This window comes from Triticum aestivum, chromosome 2A (assembly GCF_018294505.1).
Source record: "Triticum aestivum cultivar Chinese Spring chromosome 2A, IWGSC CS RefSeq v2.1, whole genome shotgun sequence".
Lineage (NCBI taxonomy): Eukaryota > Viridiplantae > Streptophyta > Magnoliopsida > Poales > Poaceae > Triticum > Triticum aestivum.
In genome coordinates this window covers 685,696,322-685,720,591 of record NC_057797.1, presented here as the reverse complement: position 1 = coordinate 685,720,591, position 24,270 = coordinate 685,696,322, and the positions used below count along the sequence as shown (strand labels likewise).

The following is a 24,270-nucleotide window of genomic DNA, read 5'->3' as shown; positions in this document are numbered from 1 at the left end:
ATGAACGCTGGATTTTGGATGGGATTAATTAGACCTATGGTGCACACACTGAACAAGACCAATTCTGTGCACAAAACCCTGGTAAAAAGTCTTATTTAAAGTTGATGCTCATAAACTATATATATCTTCAATGATATGTTACAATTGGTTTTTATTCTACATGTCAACAGAAATTGGCGCTGTAGCAGTTCCTGGATCGATTTCCCGGCGTGGTCGAATTACACTTGTGCGTGGTAATAACACCAAAGTGATTGCAAGGTACTGCATTTCCTGCAGAAATGGAACCATTCAAATTAACAAGTTCTCGCTTCTTGTGGCAATGCATTCATATTGGAAAATTGGAGACACTATTCTACTCATGCTCTACCAAGGCACAAGAGGGCTCTTCCTTTTCATTGACGAGATGCCGAGTCGCCGTGATCAAGCTGCTTCCAGTGGATAGTTGTGGTTGTTGGCCCTCAGCCTCTTAAAATGTGCTAGTTGTTACTATATATGTTAAGTATATAGATATGGATCATATGGTTGTTGGCCCTTAGCCACTTAAAATGTGATAGTTGTTACTATGTTAAGTATGTAGATATGAACCATATGGTTGTCAAAACTGTATTACTAAGATCCTCCTTTTGTCGAATAGTGTAACCATATATATATAGGAAAATGGGTTGGTACTCTTAGGAGTACGTACTCCTACACACGTGGCGGTCACTGGAGCTATAGAATTTACTGCACAGAGCCATTTAGCTTTTAGTTAAAGAAAAAAAACTACACCTAAAACAAACAAAGGTCATTGCTCCTTTTTTTCAGGCGTTTTTACATGCGCTGCGCTTATCCATATCTCCTCCCGTCTGATTGGCGTTATGCGGCGGCGGCGGCTCGCACCGCTGCTGGAGGATTACATCTACCTCCGAGGGAAGTAGCTCGCTTGGCAGCAGCCTCCGTTGGCTGCGGATCATCTTAGCACCGGACAACGGCGGCCTGACTGCCAGGTATCTTTCAAGATCAGATCTTGTACAAGGCACTTAACTCTCAGTTTCTGCCGGTTTCTAGGTGGCTGGAATTAGGCAACCACTGCCTTCCGCCTCTCCAACAACAGAGTGCCATCCATGAGAACAATGGAACCCAGTTCTTACTGCTTGATGTAAAAGTCTACTCCAAGTTCTCCAACCGCAAGCAGCTTTGGAGTCCACAAATCACTGGTTAGATACCTCATCGATTTGTCTCGCTATCATCTTGATACAAAATTCCTCATATCCACAATTCCTCTCCTCGAGCGGCATTGATTCTAGCCCCTCTTCTTCTTCTAAACCTGTCTTTTAGGCAACAGTGCAGAAACCATCATAGATCTGGTACGAGTTGTACGACTTGGTTTCGTGCAGTATTTTCTGCATTTTCTTCTTCTAATAATTAAGGGGTTAATGTATTAGCGATACCAACTACTAATTGTTATACTCATCTCAAGTTTTGTGAGTAACTGAGGATATGAGACCCATTCATCATCCCGTTAGTGCAAAATCTAGTAAATCAAGTGAGTATGTTCGGCAGTATATTCAGTATATTGTCCAGTTCTCTGTTTAAGTGAAGCCATCACCGGCCGGCCAAATTGATTGTAGTACCAGATGAGAAGCACTTTGTCTCATCCAATCACACCTAATTAATTTTTTATTCTTAAACACCTTAACAAAGTCTGCGGATCAGGTTGCTCTTATAGCTGCTAGTGTAAACAATTTTTAAGATTTTTCTTCTGTTTCTTTTCTCATAGTACCCAGTTCAGTATTTTCTGTATATATAGCTTGATATTAGCTAATTTACAATTAATCAATGTTTCTTGAATCAAGTCTAACTTATGTTGTTAACTGTTTTCCATTGAATATCCATGTATGCAAAGGTTGTATATTTGTTTGACCGAGGATCAGCTCCATTATACTCGACCCTCCAGAAGTACATGTGGTGTTATCTGAAGCTTGCTGGAAGATATACCACTTTTTTCTTCTCCAGTTTTTAGCATTTAAACCTTTTTGAAGATGTAGAAGTAGTTGCATAGTCCAGTTTGCTTAGTCGGTGTACATGTTTGTACAAAGATAAAAATTTCTGTACATGATGTACCAATTGTCGAGTATCTTTAGTAACCATGGAAGAAGCAGAGTGACTTCTGTTTTATATACTCTCTCCGTCCCAAAACCAATTTTGTACTAAATCAGCGACACTTATCTTGTTTTGGGACGGAGGGAGTGTATAACACGCATAGTGAACAGTACTGTGATACCCCTTGTTTAGTTATAAAAATATGGATACTTCTTTTTGAGGTAAATCAAAGATATCCCATTGTGTATTCTTTTTGCTTGCAAAGAAACGTAGTATATACTACTAATCGACGAACCTGTGTTTGCTAAGTAAATATGTCCCTGACATGTTTAAAAAAATCAGTACACTACTTTGTTACTAAGTAGTATGCATACTCGACCGATCTTAAAAACTGGCAATCCCTTTATTTTCAAATTGTAGTAGACTCATTTGTTTCGGAAGTAGCACATACCCATTAGATTAACATACACGGATGAATTTGCCAATCAGTATATACTTCTTTCAGTTTTTGGTGATGAAGTACTAGTAGTAGATGGTCCTTCTGAAGGAAAGAAAACCAGTATATGCCTATTATGAAATCAAGCAGTATATACTCTAGCCCCGCAAAAACAAGCAGTATATACTGATCAAAAGGCAGTACACACTCGATCATTTGTATAAAACTTGTATATACTCAATAAAACCAGTACATACCTCTTTTGATCACAAGCAATACCTACTCATTCTAACTGAAAAAAATCCCAGTATATCCATATTATGAAACCAATCAGTATATACTGTACCAGCAAAACAAAGCAGTATATATTCAATAAAAAAGTCCAGTACACAGTCATTTGGATAAAAGTAGTATATACTCAATAAAAACAGTATATATCCTTTTTTTCTTGCGAGGACATAAAAAATGTATGGATTTTTTTCTTGTTGAACGGTGCATACATATGGATGGATTAGGCACCTGGTATTGAATCCCTTAATTTTAGGATCAACCAGACGCATGCATCGTTGCATGCAACAATATTGTTTTTTCTTGCCCTGGGTGAAGAATAGTTATTCTTTACCCCCTCTATTTTATCATCAATGCACCGTAATTTTACGTTCCGTAAGTTTTGTCTTATTTCCGACACAAAAAGAGACCATAAGAAAATATATAATCGCCGTAAAAAATATTTTATATTATGTAAAATTACGAAAGTAAAAACATAGTCTAAAATACACATAAACTGCAAATTTTCTTGTCTTATGACCTATATTTTTATTTTTTTATGTCAAATTTTACGTAATGAATTAACAGGAATGTAACTATTTGAATTCCAAACATAATTTAATTATGAAATGATCATAATATTACCTCGAGTGAAGAATAACTTATTCTGCACCCTGGGTGATGAATAGTAACACTATATATATATATATATATATATGTGTGTGTGTGTGTGTGTGTGTGTGTGTGTGTGTGTGTGTGTGTGTGTGTGTGTGTGTGTGTGTGTTAATCTAATGCTGTTACCCAAGTTCATAAATTTTCAGGGAAAGTATTAGTATCGTACACTGTTCATTAAGTTTAAGCGTGTGCCCGATGTCCAGAAGACATTTGCATATTAACTATCCATATTGCGAACACACACATGTTAATATAAGGAAACGCATGTGTAACATACTAATCATCGCACACGAGTACTCGCAGACGCATCGTGTGTGATACTCCTAGCCACCGCAAGCAACTAGTTTGCATTTTTCAAAGTGTTTTGTACGCACAGAATCGCACACGAACTAACTATATTGACTGTGTGTGTTGTAATTTCTCATCGCAAGCAGTTCATTAGAGTCAGCTGTTTGTCACGTATCACACACATCTTGTTTACACGACTCGTGTGTGTTCTTTTCGCTCATCGCAAACAGTTCATCCATGTGAACTGTATGCAGTATATCACACACATCTTGTTAAGTTGAACCATTTCCGTTGTGTTTCCTAATCAAAAACAGTTCGTTCGAGTGAACCGTATGCCGTATATCGCACACAAATTGATATGACTGCCCGTTTTTGTTGTTCTACCTCATCGCAAACAGTTCGAATGGATTAACCGTGTGTCCTGCATCGCACACAAATTGATATGGCTGTCCGTTTCTATTGTTCTGCCTCATCGCAAACAGTTGGAATGGATTAACCGTGTGCCCTGCATCGCACACGCAACTAAAATCTGAACAGTGTTTGATGGCTCCGCTATCGCAAACGTTTTGCACCTTTTTTGATGGTTTTTAACACCACCGTTTGTGATTATTGCATCGCACACAGTTTCGGCAAAGGGTCTCTGATCGTAGTGTCGCGTTAGCAGTATCCTGTAGTAGTGAAATGCTATGGAAAACAAACAGTTCAGTTCATAGATAATGGTAGGCTGGGTGCCTGACAAATCCTTAGACCAGAGGTGGTTATAGTTTGATTCTCCTCTACAGAAACAATTTGGTTCACCCTAATGGGGAAAACGAAAGCAACAGAGTTCACGTTAGTTCGATTTATGCCGATCACTAATGCTCCAGGAAGAACAAGAGAGACAAAGAAAGCAAACCATAGTAAAAGTAATTAAAAACACACTAGAGGAACTAAGACGACGACGATGTTTGCCCAAAGGAGTCGGGGGACGGTGCCATGCCGTTGAGGAGCCGCTCGACCTGCGCAATGACCTGCCTCCCATGGGCGTACATGACCAAAGTGTCCCTGTTGTGTGTCAGCACATCCACTATCATGTTGATCTGCCAATCGTTCACCACATCAATCATCTGCCGCACCACACAGTTTGCATACTGGTGTATTATCATGCCCTGCATGACCAGTCAACCACACAAGATTAGTCATGTGCTATCTCTCTCTAGGGATGTCGAGTAACAATGGTAAGATCTCAAAATCCACATACCACGAGATGATCTGCAGTTTGACCACCACCTGCAGAAAGGATCTCATTTATGACAAGCTTGCAATCGTGGTAGCTGGCATAGATTAGGCACTTCTCAATGACTTTGGAAGAGTGCTTCTGGTGGCTCATCTGTAGTATGCTACCAACAAATTTCAACATAATAATTTGTCGATGACGAGATCCTCCATGTTCCACAATGTACTGCAACATGTCGATAGAACACACATGTGAATTGTTCGTTTAGCCGCGACATTATTTCATCAATTACAACCAACTCCATATTTTACTTGCACAACGTAGTTTCCATATGGGTCTACCGACAGCTCCTTTACACAATCGAGAATCTTCGTGATAAACAAGTCCATAATTTGAGGATCCTTGCAGAACTCCAGCATTTTCTAAGAAGATCACGAGGACGGGAGGAATAATTAGTGAACAAGGTACAAACAAACGTCGAAAGATAGGAAGTGGTAAAAAGTGTAATGCCCAAACTAACAACCTGAACCACATGGCATCCATAAGGATGTGTGGATAACATCTTGGCCCTACCACATAACCGTTTATAGATGAATTGGATATATTGTGGCTGCACACACTCCATGCATTTTTGAACGACATGGTTTGCATGTTGATCATAGATACATTTGAATAGGTTGCTTTCAAGCTCCTTGGCCATCTCTATTTATTGATCAATGTCGCTTATTTCAAAAGCCTGAACAAAGAGACACCATCATTGACCGAGCTCGCAACGAAACAATATGGCATACCAGGGTAAAAACTTAAAACATAATGAAACACAATCAGCTTAAACTATTTATGCATTTGACATTACATTATATTTATAACAGAATTTATCTAAGATAATGAACATATTAACAAAAGAATAAATGAGAATGGATGGTTTGACTAAATTACATATTCTATCATACATGACATTACAAAGAAGAGGCTTTCCAAATATAGAAGTGCAGTTTGCAAACTACAAGCATACCTTAATTCCTTCCATCATGAGATGTTAGAAAAGATAAATATAGTGTTCAGCTTACCTTCTGGATCACCTGACAAGCATAGAGATGAAGGCTTAGGTCTAACACATGCCCCATTAGATTAGCAATTAGTATCCTGAAGTAGACTCGTGGTCCATGCTCAAGAAGCTATAAAAAATTAGAAGGTAAGTACAGAAGTTTATGTCTGATTAATCTCAACATCCTTAATTACAGACTCAAAATACAAAATTCTATAGGAATTAGAGGAAGAAAACCTTTTGGATAACATAAGTGGGAAAGGCATTAGTGGTCAGTGTAAGGACGTGAGGCGTGATTTCTTTATATAGCATGACTATCTCTCCAGTAGTTGCTTCGTCAAGTTTCTGTCGTATAAAGCAGCTCCCAATTGGGTCAGCACTGCATGTCAAATACAACAAAGGGTAATGGACCGTTTACCATATAAGGTTGCAATTTCCTCAAGGGATGCATAGCATAATAGGAGATGTAGCCTTAAGAATATACTAATTGAAACTAATGCTTAGTACTTGTGTTATCTTAATAAGGTACTCCCTCTGTCCCATAATATAAGAGTGTTTCTTACACTAGTTATATTATGGGACCGAGGGAGTAATATGAAGATAAAGGTCGCATGAGTTATGTGCACCTGAGAGAAGGCACGTGACCCTTGACATTAATGAGCCGCATAGATTGGTTTACTGGATTCTTGATTAGCCAAAGAAGTATATTGAACTCAGAATTTCCAGGAGCATTTATATTTGGCACATGCCCTCCAAAACATGCCATCTCAACATCGAGAGCGTAGTGATTCTTCAAAGCCTCAGGGGACTGACGCCATAGTCTGCAGGATAATTCCTGATTTGGGTCAATCAATGCACGAAGACATGCCTCCTGTATCGCCATCATATTAGCAAAATTACTAGGCACAATCCTTGAAGAAGATGATGATGATTGTGCACGCAAATCTTCAATGACATCCATATTCGGTAGTGGAATTTGGGATTGTAGCTCAGTATAATCCTTGACAACACTATTTGAAGTAGAGGCAGAAGAGTTCACAGGCTGAAATGGATATATGTATGTGTCACCAATTTGGGGCAACTTCTGATTGTGTACAGTAGACTCTTCTTCGCTCTTTGGATCATCCTGAAAAGGAAACAACAATTTATTATTTCCATTATGAGGAGCACTCATGGTGCAAATATTTCCAATAGGTAAAACAACAATGACAACCATCAGTTACTAACTCATGATCTTATGGTAGTTTCAAGGGGAAATTCCATCCATATGTCAGATATATGATATTGGTCATTGCTCACTGCTCAGTGGATCACACTGAGTGTAGAGTCGACGACACTAAATTTTTCTCAATGCAAATTTTATCTACAACAATCATTATTTCAACTTTCAATACAATAACAAAAACTAAAACAATTGGGTCTTTTGGGCAAATAATTATTATGTCGTGTAATATAGCACAAATGTAGTGTTGCCAAATTAAAATCAAGAAAAAATGTAGGTAACTTGAGCAATACAATCAACCTATCACACAACATCAGTTTTAATCGTGCTAAACCAATTTGTCCTGCAATCTTAAAAATTGGAAAAAAAGTTGAAGTAGTGGAGAGCACTAATGCAGTGTAACTTGCATCTCAATGGACCAGTTAATCTAGTAATCGAGCGAATTGCAATGAAAAAATTTCAAGCATAATATAGGGAATGCATGGTGGCCGTCGCTATGTTCATCTCATAGCACCCCAATTTACTATTGAGATGAAAATTTCTCACAAATATAAATTAAGGGAGGTTATTCACCACCATTGATAAGAAAATCATCATCTATGAGCTCGCAATGATGTAAGCGACGTCCCGCCCGTATGGTACCACTGGCTCCTTCCTTATCTAGGCATGTGCATGGTGGAGATGTTGTATGGCAAGAGAAGCATGCCAGCATGTATGAATATTTTTGGCCTACCAATTCATAAGTCTCTATAGTCATGCTAAGGCACTAAGCCCACCAACCCAACCCATGAACAATTTGAGAGATGACTCACAACATTGATTTAGTTTATGATTGCCACACCAAATCAGGGTGTGGTTTGGACACTAAATTTAAGTGAGCGTGATTGCAATTTGCAAGCAGTGAACTTCAATGGGGAATGGCCATGGAGAGGCTTGTGATGCTAAAATCAGTATAAATTCTCTATGGGTGGGTATGGTAAATTCTATAGTGGCATCATGGTAGTTGAGAAATTTTTATAAGATCACATTATTAGGATTTTGTTCATTTGAAACAACAAATGTGAATGGTTAGTATCTCAAGTTTTATATGAAATAATTGATGTGAAGATGGTGTATTAAGTTGTGTAAAAGGTATGTTCCATACGTGCCATTGGTCTTATAATGTATACTTGTCCTTTTCTAAAAATAAAACTATTAACACTAAGTCAAACCATCAACTATACTTCATTCTTTGCCATGAATTATTGTATTCCAATTGAAGCAATTTCTTGTAATGCTTTTGTAGATTGACATTTTTAACAAGGGAATTTATGAAATCAATTTTCGTAAAGAATTTCTATGAAGGTTTTTTAGAGAGATAAATGCACAATTGGCCACTCAACTCTGGCAAGATGAGCACATTGGTCACACTTCTCTCAAAATGTGATGAACCGATCACATTGGTTTATTTCATGAGTGAAATAGTCACTTCGCCATTTCAATCCATAACGGGGTCGGCATGGTGTGCTGACCGAGCATGGGGCCCATAGTGCAGTCGCTCGTGAGGCTTTTAATTTGTAGAAAATATATTCGAAAGAAGCTGAGCTCCCTTTCCCCTTCATTTCCAAATTGAGCACCAAAATCCTAACCCGATGTAGGCGGCGACAGCGTCGGTAGTGGAAGGTACCATGCATGGATGTGCGGATCACGTCGATTAGGCATCACCGACTAGGTTAGGACGAGGAGGCGTGACCACCGGTGGCATCCCCCCTCCCCCACCGACGCCCTCTGTTGTTTGGTGAGATGGGTGGCGCCAGCGGGCAGAAGTGCACAAGGGAGGAATGGAAGCCAATGGCTGTGTGCTGATGGTGATCGAAGACAAGCTCTCAGGTAAGTAATCCAAGTCCTCTCTCGAGCATCTATATTCATGACTGCTCAGGTTTTGCTCAAAAAGATTTCATTTGTAGGAGGAGTTGTCAGAATTCAACTTTCGGCTACCACAATACCATTTCAATACCAAGTTCAATAGGTGTGGAGCGCAAGGAAGACAAATGCATTCACCTACTTGTCCCTGCTTGTCGTGTGGCAAAACAAGGTAGTGACATCATCCAAAGATTTCTCGGGTGCCAATTTGAGGTAAATTTTTTGATCTCATCGAAAATGTTTTCGAAAAAATCAAATCCAGCAATGAATATTCTGTCAAAAAGAACAAAGGAACATGATATTAATTTGATATCATGTTCTGTCTAGCAGTGAGTCAAGTCCAGTTGTGATTATTCAGTACAATGAATAGGCCTAATGCATGTTCTGTTGTTTGAACTTTAGCATATTTATTTTGTTATTATTTAATTTGATGGTGCCGGCTCTTCATCTCTGTTGTCGAGGGCGGCAAAGATAGCCTCACTGCAACTCGGTGACAATGCTTCGGCGGCCTGGTGCCTGATCGCCTCGGCCTGTGAAGTGGAAAGAGACATTGTGAGCACCGCCTGGTCAAGTTGTTGTTGTTCACCACGTGGGCCTCTTATTCATGCACAGTGAGCATAGAGGCCTCCTACCCAGGCGTTGGCTGCCCCAAAACCACCTTCTTGACAGGAAAGAATTTCCCGTTCTCACCGCCACCAATGTTGTTATGGAGCTATGCATACATCGCCTCGAGCGCCTCCTTTTCCTCAGCATCTTTTTTTCTCAATCTCCCAGAGGTTAGTGGAGAGGCCTGATGTCGTTGGCTCGGTGTCAGAGGAGTTGTAGTAGCTGCTCGTGGTAGAGGAGGAGTTGGATGTGCCGGACATGGAGCGGCCCATGCGAGATGAGAAGTCACCCATCCTGGGCGCTAGGCGGGGGTGCCGTTGCGGCGCCGCCTGATGATGGAGACCCGTGAGGTGGAAAGCTTCCTCGGCATTGTGGCACATGAGAAGAGGGCTGGCCAATGGTGTTGCTTGGCTATGGCGAAATCATGCAGACCAACGCAATTATAAAGTGAGCTGGCCATGGCGGGAGCGGGAGAGGGCGATGGCGGGAAAAGAGCATTAGCGGGAGTGGGCGATGGCGGGAAGATGGAAATGGCAAGAGTGGGTGATGGCGGGTAGGCACAATGGGCATGGGAGCATTGCCATGTGTACCCTCTGCCAACATGCGTACGACCCCCACCCCCACCCCTCTAAGATTAAACTAATGGGGTGTATTGCAAAAGAAGTGAACGTAAAGTAAATGTCCCCGAGCTCAACTTGTTTCCAGGGTGTTTTCTGCAAACTAAACACCTCCTGAGTGACTGCACTGTGAGCCCCATGCTGAGTCAGCACGCCACATCCGCACGGATAAGGGTTGGGAAGGACCGAGTGACCAGATCGCTCATAAAACATACCAAAGTGATCGGTTCGTCACAATTTGAGAGAAGAATGGCCAATGTGCTTATGTCATGAGAATTCGATGACTAGCGGTCTGTTTATCTCTTTTCTAGATATTAATTCATATGAAGTACATACACTCCTTCAAAACATATCAAAAAGGATGACTTAGGTACTAGACACATAGTTCGTTTCCCCTTGATTCAGACTAGGCTTTGTGTCCAATGGTATGCTTCAAATGAATGAAATGTAGTTTCTTTTTGGGAACAATTCTCATCTTGACAACACCATTAGATCTTCAAATCTCTTAGCAGTTGAATCTCACAACTAAAAACAGTTACTTAACTCGATACATTATTCAACATTACAACACAATGTCTACTAATGTTAAATAAGTTCCCGACTGATTGGGAATTTTCTACAAATACGCATCAATTTGGATGTTCTAAAGGGAGCTCACTTAAGCTTGTGGTTAATGATCCTTGATGTCTCCCACATCATAGGACAAGGTTTGTATCCTTGGTAGCTGATAATGGCATAATGTGACTCGCGGAGATGCTTCCATGCACTACCCATATTGATACATCTGAAGCAAGCATTGCTAGAAGCTTGTTGATACACAACAAGCAAGTAGAATGTTATCCAGAACTCATAATCCAAATGCAGCCATCCTAGCTGGTATAACCATACAAGATATTCAGTTACACTTGAATAGAATGGATACCATTCAAAGCATCTTGATACATGCCTTACTTATTAACATAGTAACAATATGGATACATGGTGTATGCCCCCAGTCTCTAATCACGGAGTTGCAATCAGTACAACTAGCCACCACTTTTGACCACACAAGGTGATCACTTGGTGCTTTCTTTGCGGAGCACAATATTTTATTTAATCACTTCAATTGGACCAACTAAAATATTTAACACCGATGATTTCACACCGCTCACTCTAACAAGTAGGCTTTGGGAATCTAAGCATGGCTTTGAGGTTTCTTTCATCCTTTGGGCATGCTGAGAAATAAGGCTTCAAGGACCAAGCCATGCCTTATATTGGACATACCCCCTGAAAGTAGGTTGTTGGTATTTAAGCATGACTTTAAGGAATTGTTCATGTACCTATTGGGGATTCTGACTCTTGATGCCCTTGTGACCTTTAACTTTACACACTTGGGTTAAAGGTACGCATCCAAGTAGTTTGTTTATCCCTTTTGATCAACTGGGGGTGCCTTTAGAGGTTGTGCTTCGTTAACCATAAATGGGCTAACCTTTATTGTCTCACTTCAAGTGCTTCATGTTTCTGTAATGAATGGTGCCAAGGACACTTGAACCATATCCTAAGAGACAAGCACAAGGCTTATGACTCAATGTTTGTCATGATGATCTGATACCTATGGCATGAGAGGAAATCTAGGTTGTCCCTGAATGTGATGATTGATGGCAAACCCTTGTCACAATTCACACACAAAATGAAGAGGAGGAGAACTAGACGCAAGTATTTTTTTTAAGTGTTAAGAGAAAAATCTAAGATGATTGCACTAATCGAGCACATTGCAGGAATGGGTACTTGGCTGTAGTGCATACCTAGAACAACCAAATGTATATTGATCTAGTGTCATGAGGTGGTCTACCCTTATTGATGGCTTGGAGTCTGAAATGTGCTCCAAACCAGTGTGTTTCTGTGATATATGATTTCATCCCAGCCCCCATCGTCTAGAACCTTCACTTCATGCCGAGGCCGTCGATGAAGCTACCACTAGGCGATTGCGCAGTCGTAACCTCCATATTTATGGCACATAAGATACATGCATTTCAGGCTCCTCCAGCTATGCTTCAACCGTCATATCACCAACTTGCCACCACCACCCGCCATCAGTTATAAGGGTAAATTGATATCCCCCATCTTTGTTGGTACCTTGAGGATTTATTATTTCTTTGGTTATAACATTGCCCCATCCACTTTAGACCTTGACTATTTGACATTTGTTTTTTCTTTGACACATCCTCCATATGGGAGGCAATACTCTGTCAAAAATGTCCCTAGTAATCTTTTTCCCCACCCAACATTTCTGCATCCCCTAATCTCCTCTTATTCGACCAGACTAGAGCAGACCATGGCGTCAGAGGTCTCCAGGATGAAGGCAAAAATACCCCCTAGGGTGAGGGAGGACATAGAGGTGTTGGAGAACGTACACCGCAACATAGCCGGTGACTACAATGAGGTTTGTGCGGGGTTGGCTCCTTGTATGCGACCTTATCTCCTTATAGTGACTATCGATAGGCAATAGAGCATTGCTCGACAATGCAGTAAACAAAGCCGGATGGTGCAACCCTTTCAGCAATGAGTGCGACAAGGTCATTGTCAGAGGGAGGCACGCATGGGTCCCATGTGACACTGACACACCAATGTGACATTGACACATCAAGAGACATCTTTCGCCCTTTGCGGTACTGTCCCGGTGTACCGTTGGTGCCGAAGAATGGATCAACATCCTTCCTTTGTCCATCAAATTTGTGGATGGTGTACCCCTAGCTTAGTCAGAATTGGAAGATGAAATTAGAAAAGGGATTTTCCGTGCATGCTGCTGCCCAGGTCGTCGCATTCATGTAGGTCATCACCACCTTGCCTCAGCACCGTCGGAGATGGAGCGGGATGAAAAACTAAAGTGCGCTTTACTAATCTGCATTGTTGGCCTGATTAGAAGATGGTCCATTTCACCAGGAAGGCTACTTCTGACCCATTAGGGAAGAAAACGAGTGATCCAATAACCATTCTCTAAAATAAATGGCCCAACACAAGGATATTTTCTTTCTTCTCCTTTTTGGAGGGAACATGAGTCTCTTTTCTGTTAGGAAACAACACTAAAGGATATGTATTAGTCTCGAAAACATTACTTAAAAAGGTCCCGATAGGTATCTTAGGTATGGACAAAAAAATCCTTTTAAAATGTAAAACTAATTTCCAAAATAATTTGGTTCACTAGGCAACCACATCTACCGTAGTTATAATAAGCAACCTACCATAGTAGTAGTCAGTAGTAACTATAAATTATGGTGGAAAACATATCCTGCTCTCATTAAGTACATGTATAAAGTGGTACCATTAATGACGTACCAAATAATTATATGGTAGCACGATACAGCTGGGAACTTAATAATATCCTTTTATATGGAAAATTATTTTCCAAAATACTACTCTGGCCCACTGTAGTAAATCATGTAGAAAATTCCACTACCATTAATTGGTGCCAAATATATGTTAGAGTTACTTTTTTTGCGAGGTAGAATTACTAATATAATAGAACTAGGACCCTCATCCCAGGCGAGCATTCGCCGGAAGTGGTCCCCTGACAGTTTTCATTGCATTTGAGGGGTGTGTGGCTGGCAGCTTTTAGGAACTGGCGTGGTAGCTCTTTCCATTAGGGTGTTTTATATTGGATTTTTTGGCTAAAAAATGCCAACCATGGGATGACGATCACCAAGGGGGGAGGGGTTCCCTGGGGTTGGTCTCCCAGGACCATCGTCTAGATAAGATTTCCTAGAACTCTACCATTAGCCGTCCGAGTGTTTCACTTTGAACTATATCTTAATCATGTAACTTAAACAAAAATATGATTTGACAACTTATTTAACAAGGAAACAGAGATTTACCATACCTCAATCTAGATACTTTCACACCAAACCAAAAATACTCATATATTCTGTCTTATAAGACCCATTAAATGAGAGATTTTTTAGATACACCAACAACAATATCTAAACACATATTAAATACTATATGGTGTAGTTGAAGATATTTGGGTAAAGAATTAATATATGGGTGTAAATGCATTATACTCCTTTACCTTATCAATATACATTTATAGCAGTACATTAATTATCAGTTTTAAATAGAATGCATGATATGTATGATGTAAACAATGATATACGGGGCTGGCAAAAATAATTAATTAATTACCTGTTTATCTAAGAAGCTGAGGAAAAGGCTCCGTTCACGTTGACGGCCGCCAAGAGCAATGGTAGCAGCATCGTCCTCCCATATCTCTTTGCCGCTGTCTATCCCGCTGCCACGATGGAAATGGGATGTCGTTCCCACGTAATCGTCAATGGCCTTGGATTTGCCTTTTTTGTCCATCTCTCTGTAAAATTTTACACAATGACATCGTGTAAAAACATGACTCTTTTCCTTACAGGAAAGCTACATGCACAAGTTTTGTCCATTCAAACAAACAAGAGCAAGAAACATGTATGCACCCAAAATTGATGAACATGTATAGGTACGAAAATCAGATCTAATTAGCTACAAGTAACAAGTCCAAGAAAACATGATAGATCTAGATAAAATATGTGCAAGATAATACAAGGGAGTTGCAATCAGTGAACAGAAAATTAACTACGCACAAGATCTGATCTTTTTTTTTGAGAATGACGAGCCCCCAAATTATACAGGAGAATGATTACAGTCATACAACCAAACCTCCTGTACCCTACTTGGTACAACTCCAATCACCTTGAAGTCCCCATGATCTTTTGCTTCCATCGCCAGGTTGTGCGCGAGCTTGTTTCTTTCCCTGCTGATCTAGTTGACTTGCCAGGATACAAAGTGCCCCAAGCACTCATGTATATCTCTAATAATCGGAAAACAGTGGGATTAGTTTGTGGCTTGCGGGGACAACTCTTTAGCTAGTGTACTGCAATCAGTTTCGATGATTATATGGCCATTAAACAGAGCGGACAGGTCTATCAGGCCTTCTCTAATAGCAATGCTTCAGCCTCCATTACGTCCATGCAGGTCCCAGTATTCTGCCCAAGGGAGACAACGGGGATTCCCTTGTGGTCTCTAGCCACAGCTCCGGCATAGCTCAGTCCCGAGTCAGGGTTGTATGTTGTGTCCGTATTCAGTTTTGCAAATCCCGCTGGAGGAGCATACCAATGGTTGCCTGCAACATTTTCCCGCCTCACATTACGTATGTTCTTGCTTCCCACTGGCTCTTTCCCCCTCTCGCTATCTGTGGCGACAAGACAGTTTCGGATTTCTTCTTCATATCTTGTCAGGAAGGATGCAGATCTCGAGATGGATTCTTTCCCATCCCCATACATGCAGTTGTCCCGTAGTAACCATGCTCTCCATATCAGTAAAAGGATTTTATCCCGCATGTCTGCATTGCATGTGTCCAGGATGATCTGTAGCCAATCTCTGCCAGTGTTTCTGAATGTCGCCTCATCTGGAAGGTCCCAAACCTCTCTCATTGCAAATCTCAAAGCCTTGCTTTTGGTGCATTCTATCACACTGTGGAACTCCTCTTCCTCTGCATTTCCACATATGCTACACGTAGTATCCACCTCCAGAGTTCGTTTGAATTTATTCTTCTTGGTAGCCAGGGTATTGGTCGCAACCCTCCAACCAAATATTTTAACCTTTTCCGACATTGAAGCCTTCCAAATAAGATCCCATATGCTACGGTTGTTACTGTTACATGCAGATGTAGATGTAGCTAGGTCTCGCCCTGGTCCGTTCATGGCCAGTCTATACGCACTCCGCACAGAGAACACTCCAAATTTCTCATAATTCCGCGCAAGATGATCCTCCGTCGGATTGGTCGGCAGTTTGATTTTGCAAATATCATCTGCATCAAAATGATTGAAAATCCGATATATAAGTTTGCTGTTCCAATTATTTTCCCCTTGCACTAATAGTTGGTTGACCCATCTCAACCGAGTTCTGGAGGTAAAGTTCGCCACTTTGAGTCCTCCCTTCCTGGGGATCCAATTATCTCTTGTGATTTGAATACTTCTTCCATTACCCACACGCCATATGAGGCCTTTCTTCAAAAGTTCCAGCCCAAATTCAATCCCTCTCCATGCAGGTGATGCATCCGATGCAAAGACTGTGTCAAGGAGCTTACCATGCGGAAAATATTTGGATTTAAGGACTCGAGCACAGAGGCTATCCGGGTTCTGGATCAATCTCCATGCTTGTCTAGCTAGAAGTGCTTGGTTGAAACCTTGCATATCTCTGAATCCAATCCCACCTGCTCTCTTGGGTTTTACCATTTTATCCCAAGCCATCCAATGGACTTTGCGGTGTTCTCCATCTTCACCCCACCAAAATTTTCTGATAAGCTTCTCATATTTCTCACAGAAGCCTACAGACATCTTGAAAACACTCATCACATGGGTGGGTAAAGCTTGAGCTACGGATTTCACAAGTGCCTCCTTCGCTGCATGAGACATATACCTTTCCGACCAATCATTGCATCGCTTGCCAAACCTGTCCATAATGGGTTGAAAGTTATCATCCTTCATTTTCCCCTCTGGAGTAGGGAGTCCCAAGTACTTGCTCTCAAACGTGGCCGACACCACACCCAGGGTCTCCTTGATCCGTTCTTGGGTTGTGTTCGGGCATCGCTCACTGAAAAGTATTGAACACTTACTTGGGCTGAGAAGCTGACCCGAGCAATTTTGAAACAAAGCGAGCGCTTTTTGAACGGCATTGGCTTCCTCCGCAGATGCTTTAAAGAACAAAAGGCTGTCATCGGCAAAGAGGAGATTCGAAATACCTGGGCTCCCTCTTGCCACCTTAATGGGTGTGATGTTACCATTGGATATCTCCTTATTCAGGATACTATAAGACCATCCGCGACAAAGAGGAATAGATATGGGCTAAGGGGATCTCCTTGACGCAGCCCTCTCGACGGACTAAAAGTTTCCAGCAGCTCACCGTTGCACCGGACAGCATATCTCACCGAGCAAACACACTTCATCACCCAGTTCGTCCATTTTTCATTAAATCCCAATTTGCGCAGAGTGTTTTCAAGGAAACCCTAGTCCACTCTGTCATATGCTTTCGCCAGGTCTAGCTTGTATGCACAGTGAGTATCTCGTGCGTTCTTGCTATGTTGAATTTTATGGAAGCATTCAAACGCAATGTAGGCATTGTCCGTTAGCAATCTCCCAGGGACAAACGCACTCTGCGTCTCGGAGATGATTTCATCCAGGAATGGCCTCAATCGGTTTACTAGACACTTCGCCACTACCTTATATATGACGTTGCATAAACTGATCGGACGGAAGTCCTTCAAGCTCTCCGGGTTGCTGCCTTTCGGAATGAGGACAATAGTAGTATCGTTAATTCCTTCGGGCATGATCCCATCTGCAAAGAACTTCTTTACCGTCCCTACCACATCTTCTTTTAAAATGTCCCAATTCCTCTGATAGAAGCGGGCTGGAAACCCATCGGGCCCTGGTGCTTTCAATGGGCCGATTTGAAATAAGGCGTCACTGATTTCCTTTTTTATGAAATCCTTTGTGAGCATGTTATTCATATCCTCATTAACCCTCGCTTGCATCATGTTGATTAATTCCTGCGGTGCCACCTTATCATCTTTAGTATATAGGTCCTTGAAAAAGCGTGTGGTCATCTGTTGGATCCCCTCCTTATCTTCAACCCACTGGCCATTACCATCTTTCAACCTTGTGATGGTATTCTTTTTCCTTCTCCAGGTTGCCTTCTGCTGAAAATATTTAGTGTTTTTATCGCCCTCTTTCAGCCAGGTTGTTCTAGATCTTTGCCTCCACATAATTTCCTCTCTCAACAAAACTTCGTCAAGTTCCCTCGCTACTCTGTTTATTTCGTACTGCCTACCAGCTGTGGGAGGTCCTTCCCAGAGGCTCTCGAGTTTCTTGTGCAACTGTGTTGTTTTCTTAACAATGGATCCAAATTCTTCCTTAGCCCAACTTTGCAGCACTTGTTGTATCGAGCCCAACTTCTCTTTAATTTCCTCCATTGAACTAGCAGTTGCAGACCTGCTCCATGTGCTGTCCACCGTCTCAAACAAGGAATTTTCCCTCTCCCACATGGCTTCATACCGAAAGCTGCTGTTCTTTTTCCTGTATTCCATGCGTTCACTGAATGTTAACAAGAGTGGTAGGTGGTCAGACCTGGAGGAGCAAATGTGTTGGATATGTGCATCCTTAAAGAGTTCAGACCACCGAGGGCAGGACACACCCCTGTCTATTCTGGCTTTAACATTGTCTTTACCTGCTTGCTTATTATCATAAGTCCAGTAAGGTCCCCTAAAGCCTAGGTCATGAAGATTACAGTCTGAGAGGACCTCTCTAAAGTTAGCCATGTTTCTTTCTGGCCTTTTTGCTGCTGAGATGTGTTCAGTCTGCCACATGGTTTCATTCAGATCCCCTATCATCATCCACGGCTCACTTGAGTGCGTCTTGATTCTCCTAAGCAAGTCCCACATATGTTGACGTTCATGAGCTCTTGGTTCGCCATACACAAATGTGCCGCACCAACTTGGGCTATGAGGATTCTCCCTAATATACACATCAATATACCTCGGGCCAACTGAGAGTCTCTTTATTTCAATTGTTTCATCCCAAAACAATGCTATCCCTCCTCCCTTGCCCTTCCCATTGTGGGTAATACAATGTTTCAGGCCTAGTCTCCACCTTAGGTTCCTGACATTTTCGGCACACTGACGGGTCTCTGGGATAAAAACTACCGACGGGCGATATGTGCTCACAAGGCACACGAGCTCCTGAACTGTCCGAGGTTGCCCTAAACCTCGGCAGTTCCAACTTAGGATCCTCATGCCTCCTGACGGGCGCGCTCATCCGCACCCGCCAGGTGACCGGCAGCCCCGGGGCCAGTAGCTTCCTTTCCTCCTTTCTTCCCATTACAATTCTTGCCTTCAGACTCTCCTACCCCTTTCTTCTTTTTAGCACCCACAGTTCCCTCTATTTCCTGCCAATCAACAATATCTCTTGCTGCCTCTACAGGACACACACTCCTTTTTCCCAACACCGAGCCATCTTCAGACACATCCAACATGTCTTTCTTCAGTCCACCGTTAGTACGGTTCTGTACCTGATCCGGCATGTTCACCTCCTTGCTCATCGTTTCCTGTTCCAGGGGAGGGTCAGTGTTGCTATCAAGACCCTCACCCAGCACAGTTTGCCATCCGGTCATGACAGCCGACACGCTAGCCACTCTTTTGCCCAAAACAGATACAAAAACAACAACAGTCTGACCAGTGTCCTTCTCTTTTTTCTTCCCAGATATTTTGGAAGCCAATGTCTTGCTCTTATTACCATTGCCAGCCACATAACCATCCAAGTACCCCTTGGTACATGTGATGAATTTTGTCTGTAAATGCCGATTGAAAGGCAACTCAAACTGAACTCTGAGAAAAGCATTCAGATTCCTACTGGCTCTCCCAGAAGTAGCATCATGTCTATTCCACCTTACACACTCAAAGAGATCACCTGGATCAAAAGAGATAGGCACCTCTTTGCGTTGCTTGAAAAGAATTTTAAATGTGATCACCTTCGCCTCCATCATCAGAAAGCCTTGCATCCTCTTTTCTTGTAAAACTAATTTGATACCAGAAATTGTTTCCTTCCAGCAAGGGTTCGTAGAAGATCTTTTCTTGTGCAGCATCATTGTACTAACTCCCAATACTTCGTCAGGTGGATCGCCCGTTTGAGATTGATGAATCCGTTTCCTCCTTCGGCATCCCCTATCCATTAGAAACAGGGGTTGATTGCATCTGATTTGCTGCCATTTACCCTCAATCTTTGCAGCAGTGCATGGAGATTCTAGAATAGGGGTGATCTGTTGCACGCTGACCATCGCATCCTACCGGACTGTATCTACACACTCAAATATTGACACTGGATCCTGCACATTACCATCTAGTATGGATGATTCATTGCCAGTGTCCTCCACGACCTCTTCCACATTGGAGTCAGGCCTTTTGATTGAGCAAACCACAATAGTTTCCTCCATATCCGTGCAATAAGAAGTCTTTGGGGTAGGCAAAGGATTACCTGCTAGAGGTAACTTCAAACTCACCACTTTCGGATGATCTCTGACCATATGCACACGTTCCAAATCCCTCCTCATCTGCTTCAATTTCTGACCGATTTTTTACAGTCCCTGGTCAATCGGCCGATCTGAAACCTTCCCGCAGTCTTCCAGATTCTTTCCCCTGTGGATCTTGCTCTTTGCCAATCTGCAGACCACAGTCCTCATCCTGATCCATGAGTCGCGGAGTCCCAGGGGGTCTCCATCTTCATCGGCGGCCCTCAGGTCCCTCTCATACTCTCTCTCACTAGGTGGATTCTGGATCTCTCCCGCCGGAGCGGTGGCGCCAATCCCTGTCGGCGTTCGCCCCTGAGTCGCCTCGGGGTCAGGTGCGCCAATCACGGGATGAGTTGTCATTTACGCAGGTGTGACCCAATTTGTTCTGCATGGTCAGTTTAGTGCCTAAAGTTATAAAATACATTAAACTGGTGCTCGAACTTGTTTGATTGTGCAAATATGGTGCCTTCGTCCATATGCGCAGACGTACGACCAGCCTTGTGGCATGTCAGTGTGGCAGTGGCCTACCTGTCAGTGGCTAAGAGTGCGGAACATGCTGGGTGCTCCACGTGTGAGGATTTATTTTGCAGAAACCCTCTCATATTTTACTTAATCACGTAAAAAAGACCTCAAATACAACGTATGGTAGCAAGAACTAACTTGAAAAAACATCAACGGGAAGGGGTTTTGAACCTAGCTCCTCCGGGATAACTACCGCATGATCTGGTCAACCGGCTAAAATATGTCATGCGTACAACACTTAGCTAGAAAGCTATACATACACTTTTCACGCAATGCTCTGCAATTTTCCTAATGCATTATCTATCGGTTTTATTTTTATTTTGTCCAAGTTCTTGTTTTGTTTCATGACACACAATTTTTCACATACAAAAAATACAACATGCAATTATTCTGTATTTTAAATCTGTTTTTTGTTTTCATTATTGTGTACTTTGAAGAGGTAGGCATGAGCTTTTTCAAAATTTATGGTGCTTTAAATAGTTGAACCTACATTACAAATTGTTTTATAAATTTATGTATGTTCATTCTGGACAACAAGCACACACACAATCATTGTTTATCTTCATTGTATTTCTAAAATAACCAATTTATTAACAAATTGACAACATAGTATTTGTAAACTATTCAACATGTATTAAAAAGTATTGTGTTGAAATTTTAATACAATTATTTAACATGTTACAGAATAAATTTTTAATACACATTGAGTTTGTTTAATGCACATTGTGATTTTTTTAATGCAACACGAACATTTTTAAAACACATGTTACAATTTTTTAATACAAATGAAACATTTTCCGAAAAATGTGATGAACTTTTTCCAAATGCACTAAAACTTTCTTTAAGTTCTTGGCAGTTTAATTTATTATTACTCCATCGGATCCATAGTAATTGATGCTAGTTTAGTACAGAGTTAGTACAACTTCAAAAAAAATTATATTACACTTTTGTGTGTGCATGCGCAAAAAAATTCAGAATTTTTTTAAATGTAAAAATCTGTTTCTTTGAACTTTAAAACAAGCGACACAATGTGCCCGTGCTTCAATGCTTCCTTTCGCATAGCAATGCAATATATATAGTTCGACCTCGTTAATTTTAGATGAGTATAGTATGTCCTCGTAGACAACCTGGGAGTGCACTACAATCTGCTATCGCGAGGTCTCACGATGAATCCTGCCTCACGTAATTTTTTCTCCAATTTTTCACGTTTACATACGTGATTAAATAAAACATGAGGGGGTTTTCTAAAAAATCCTCATGCGCCGGCCACCTAGCGCATTCCTCGCTCTCAACCACTTACAAGTGGGCCACTGCCGCGTTGGCATTCCACATGGGCTAGACGTATGTCTAGATACGGATGGAGGCACCGTATTTGCACAACCAGACAAGTTCGAACATCAATTTCATGTATTTTGCAACTTTAGACACTAAACTGACCGCGCATGACAAGTTGAGGCACCTCTAGTGTATTTAACTCTTTCTGAACACATGACCCCCTCAGATCTGATCTAAACTCTTGTATTCCATACTTAGCCTAATTATTCTGATTCAAAGGAACACAAGCATGAATCCAACAAAAAAAGGAACACAAGCATGAATTCAACAAAAAAAAGGAACACAGGCATGAATTCAACATGTACACTTACTAAACATGGGCTAAAGAAAAATATATAGCGACTGAAAAAAGTCAGATCTAGCACAAAAAGCATCAAGGAGAGGAGATATGGATTAGATCTAGAGTAGTTAAGAAGCACACGATATGGAGTATATACAACTTACCTTGTGTGAAATTGAAGGAGAGCCGGGTGGAGTATACAAGTAGTAGAGGATCTTCCGTGGTTCAAAGGAACACCAATATGCAATTAGTCCATGTTGTAACCAGAAGAGGATGTTCTCTGGTTCAAAGGAACATAAGTAGAGCCCGGAGGAGTATAGCGAATGACTTTTTTGAGAATGCGATTGTGGGAGCGAGGGAGATATAAACCGGGGGAGGGGAGGTGCATATACGTTTCAACTGGAGAGTTGCCACGTGCATGCCAAGCCAGAGATTAGGCGTACGTTACTAGTTACTAGTATCAGTGTATCACTACCAGCGCGGCCGAATTGCTGGGTGTTGCTGCTGCTATCGCGCTGCTTTCCAGCCGTCCGTTGCAGAAAAGGACACAATAAAATATATATGTTTTATAGACGCTTGTGACTTTATGCATATATACTTACAACTATCACAGTGCTGTCAAAAAAAACTTACAACTACCACGGTACATTGCTTTGAATCAAAAATCCAAGAAATTACAAGGTAGTAACTAATATAACTAGTAAATCGTACGTGCAATGGGCGTCGATAGCAGGTAGGGTATTAATTGAGAGTTTTTGAAAAGGCAGTATTAAATATATGCTGATACTAGGTAGGATATTTTTGAAGGAAATACGAGATATTAATTACGGGTTAACTATGTCGTTACTGATAATGTCAATATTTGGGATGGTATTGATTACACGGTAAACATGTGGAGGGCTCACCATTGAAGCAATCTAGGTCGTTGGATGCATATGATTTGATGGTTCATATTACTTTGATCCCCCACGCCCCCCCCCCCCCCCGCGCGGGGTCTTGTAATGGTTGTATAGATTAAGAATTACAATAATTTTATTTGAAAATAGCTTCTTCGTGGTATCAATCTTTGGAAAACCTTGACGGGACACTTGCCTTTCTAGGTTCAGGACTCATGGAAAGAGATGACGTGTACATGAGTGAATACATGTTCATTGCAGCCATGCAGCTAGGTACGACGACCATGGGATGTTTCGTTAGAAAGCTAGACAACCAGAGTGAGATATAGGTAAAACAACAAGAACAAAAACGAAAAAACTTGATCTTCCCTGCCAAGGGCGACATGAGGGCTCCACCTACCAGCCGTAGGCGCCACCGCCCCAATCTCCTCCCTCCCCAACCTAGCGAAGCCCGAGCGGCCATCGTCTGTGGCGGGGTACACTCTTGCGGGGCTCCTAGTTCTACGGGTCGGCCTAGTTCGCCAGATAGAGGGGATCGAGGGTGTGCACGAGTGACGGGTAACGAAGTAACAGACGCCTGAAGCACCAAATGTGGTTTTCGAGCAGGAGGCAGGTGGGTCTATGTTGTTGATTGGTTTACAGCTAACATTCTTGCCGATATTTGCCAAAATCATGAGTTGTTAAAACTTTGCAACTTTTTGTGAGATTGGAATAGGAAACAGATAACTAACCAATTTAGTTATGCTTTGCATTTCGCAGAATAATCATTGCCTGCAGCGACGCGTGCATAAGCCAGGTTTG

The 24,270-nt window shown here is 41.6% G+C and overlaps 1 pseudogene; it reads right to left on the bottom strand.

Annotated features, from left to right (window-relative positions):
• Positions 1–4,677: 4,677 nt before the first annotated feature.
• On the bottom strand, positions 4,678–22,873 carry LOC123185933 (pumilio homolog 1-like; annotated as a pseudogene).
• Positions 22,874–24,270: the final 1,397 nt, after the last annotated feature.